This window comes from Monopterus albus, unplaced genomic scaffold, assembly GCF_001952655.1.
Source record: "Monopterus albus unplaced genomic scaffold, M_albus_1.0 scaffold48.1, whole genome shotgun sequence".
Classification (NCBI taxonomy): domain Eukaryota; kingdom Metazoa; phylum Chordata; class Actinopteri; order Synbranchiformes; family Synbranchidae; genus Monopterus; species Monopterus albus.
In genome coordinates, this window is record NW_018127928.1 from 1822338 (window position 1) to 1824788 (window position 2451).

Sequence of the window (2451 nt, forward strand, 5' to 3'; positions counted from 1 at the left end):
AGATGAATATGAGGTCAAATGAGCAGCAATTATACCATCCCATTCCTTGGATAAAAAGCATTATTTTCCGCCAGATCCCTCTCTGTAATAAAGCAGTGATTGACGTGCGACTGTATGCGAGAGCTTGCTCGAAGCATTTGTTGAGATGAAATGGAAACAATATGAAAACATTCTCTGAAGAATGGATTTTCCCCTGACTTTTTAAATCTCGCCAGGCAATCAAAAAACTCACCCTCGACCGCAAGCCTGGTTTCCATCATTCTTTGGAAACCTGTAGGTGTCAGTGCATTTGAGGAGGTCACAGACACCACTGGGCAATTACCATGAAGCTTATTCCCTGCTTTACAAGGTAACCTTCTAATTTATAATCTTATATGTGGTATAACCTCTATACTTGATTATAGTGGAAAAAGTGTCTATCTTTGTGTCTGTTCCCATGGGTGGTTTCTTTCTCCTAATGCTTTCACACATGCTTGCTTGAGTCTTTGGGCCTTTAACAATCCCCAGCCGCCCTGGGAGCACACTGCTTTGCAAGTTAAGATTATTATGGGAAACACTTTCAGACAGGACAGGCTGGGGCTAGGATGATGGAGGGCAGCGGAAGTTTTTCTTGGGTCATTCCCAGCCATTTGCAGAGATCTCGAGTTTCTCCTCAGTCTAGCCTTGGATCCAGATCCTCTTCCTCCCTGACAGGCTGAGCAGAGGTGGCAGCTGCGTCTCCAGGCCCCAGTTCACCCCGCATGTAATAGTTTCCTTCCTCCCTGAGCCTCTCACATAGCCTGAGCCTGAGTCTGAGTCAGATAGAAGAAGGGCAGGAAAATAGTGATCTTTTCATTGCCGTGATGGACTGAAGTAACCCTTCAGCTAGATAGGAAACCCAATACTGCCTCTAACTCGCTGTCTGGGAAGACAAAAAGAAGGGGGCAACCGAAGAGGAGGAGTAACCAAAGTGGTTCCATGTGAGACATGGAAGTGAAGTCTGGGAATGACAGGGATTGACACCCTGAATACTGCTCCCTCTCCCCTCTTCACCACAGAGTAGCATCCTCTGGTCTGTACATGGTGAAATCAACCTCACCAACACTGGTCTGGAGAGATTCTCTCTTTTATGTCATTCATACACTGTATATGCTTGAGGAGTATAAACCTATTAGTTCCCTTAGATCTAAAGGAAGCAGTCAGCTAGTGTGCCTAAAATCACAACCAAATTTGCCCCACACTTTAATTTGAAATTTTAACCTTTAAATGTTTTTAAACCTCATTTTATAAGCCATAAGATGTGAGGTCTTCAAAATGGAAATCTTAACATCTACAGTTTTCTGACAACTGTATTCCCTCTGTTGAGGAAGATTGTCTGATACAAGCCAAAGCTCCAGGACAGCTACAAATCTTTGTGATATAAACCACTGAATTTGTTCTAATTGTGGGCACTTTTTACTCCTTACTATATGATTCTGTTGCATTCAGTCACAGTCTTTTCTGTTCTGTTCTGCCTGAATGTTTTCTGCCAGTCTGTTCAGATAGTCTCACTCCCCTGTGGAGCTGCTCTGAGGAGGAGGCCTAATATCTGCAGACATCTATGGCCACCGCCCAATCTGTTGCACGCTCCATTCATTTCACGCATTGCCAGAAGTGCTTTGTAATTATCCTGATATTGATGAAGGCTGATTCCAGTAGGTAATCGCTGGCAGTTCAGCTGTTTTTATGCATCTCAGCAAAATGTCTCTATCCATTAACAGTGGCAAATTAATTTCCACTCAGTGACCGTACTTGTTGATAATCTACCAGTTGATGTGTGTGTGTGTGTGTGTGTGTGTGTGTGTGTGTGTGTGTGTGTGAGAGAGAGAGAGAGAGAGAGAGAGAGAGAGCGCACACAACTACACTTATACGGGACTAAAAATGATCTCTGCAGGAAATTTTTATCTGGCTGTCAATGACCTCAGAGACAAGGGCAGAAGAGCTTTCTAGGCCATCAAAAATCCTCAAATATAGATATACCTATTAGAATGTAGTTCAGAATATTTGGTCAAATTATCAAACTGATCCTACTATACAATAGGGAAGTGCGGGGGCCCCTTGCACATCCCCAACAATGGATGCCGAGCTGATTTAGGCCAGTTTCCCCTTTTAATTTGAATCCAACAATGACCAATCAAATTCTATTAATACCTAAAACAAATAACCCTGACTCCTATGATTACAAAGCCCTCTAGAACACAGAGAGTCCCCTCAGCCAGCTGGTCCTGAGGTTCACCTCTTCTAACAGCACCAGTCCTCAGGACATCCCTCACACAATCAGGACCAACCAAATTATACTGTAACTAAAGAAAAAGAAAATTACATAAACTACTGGAAACTTCACTGCTCTTTGGTTGTAAACAGTCAGTACACAGTGGCAGACTGTCTGACCGCCGTGGCTGATCAGAGCCTGAGGAAGACGCTGACGACTCA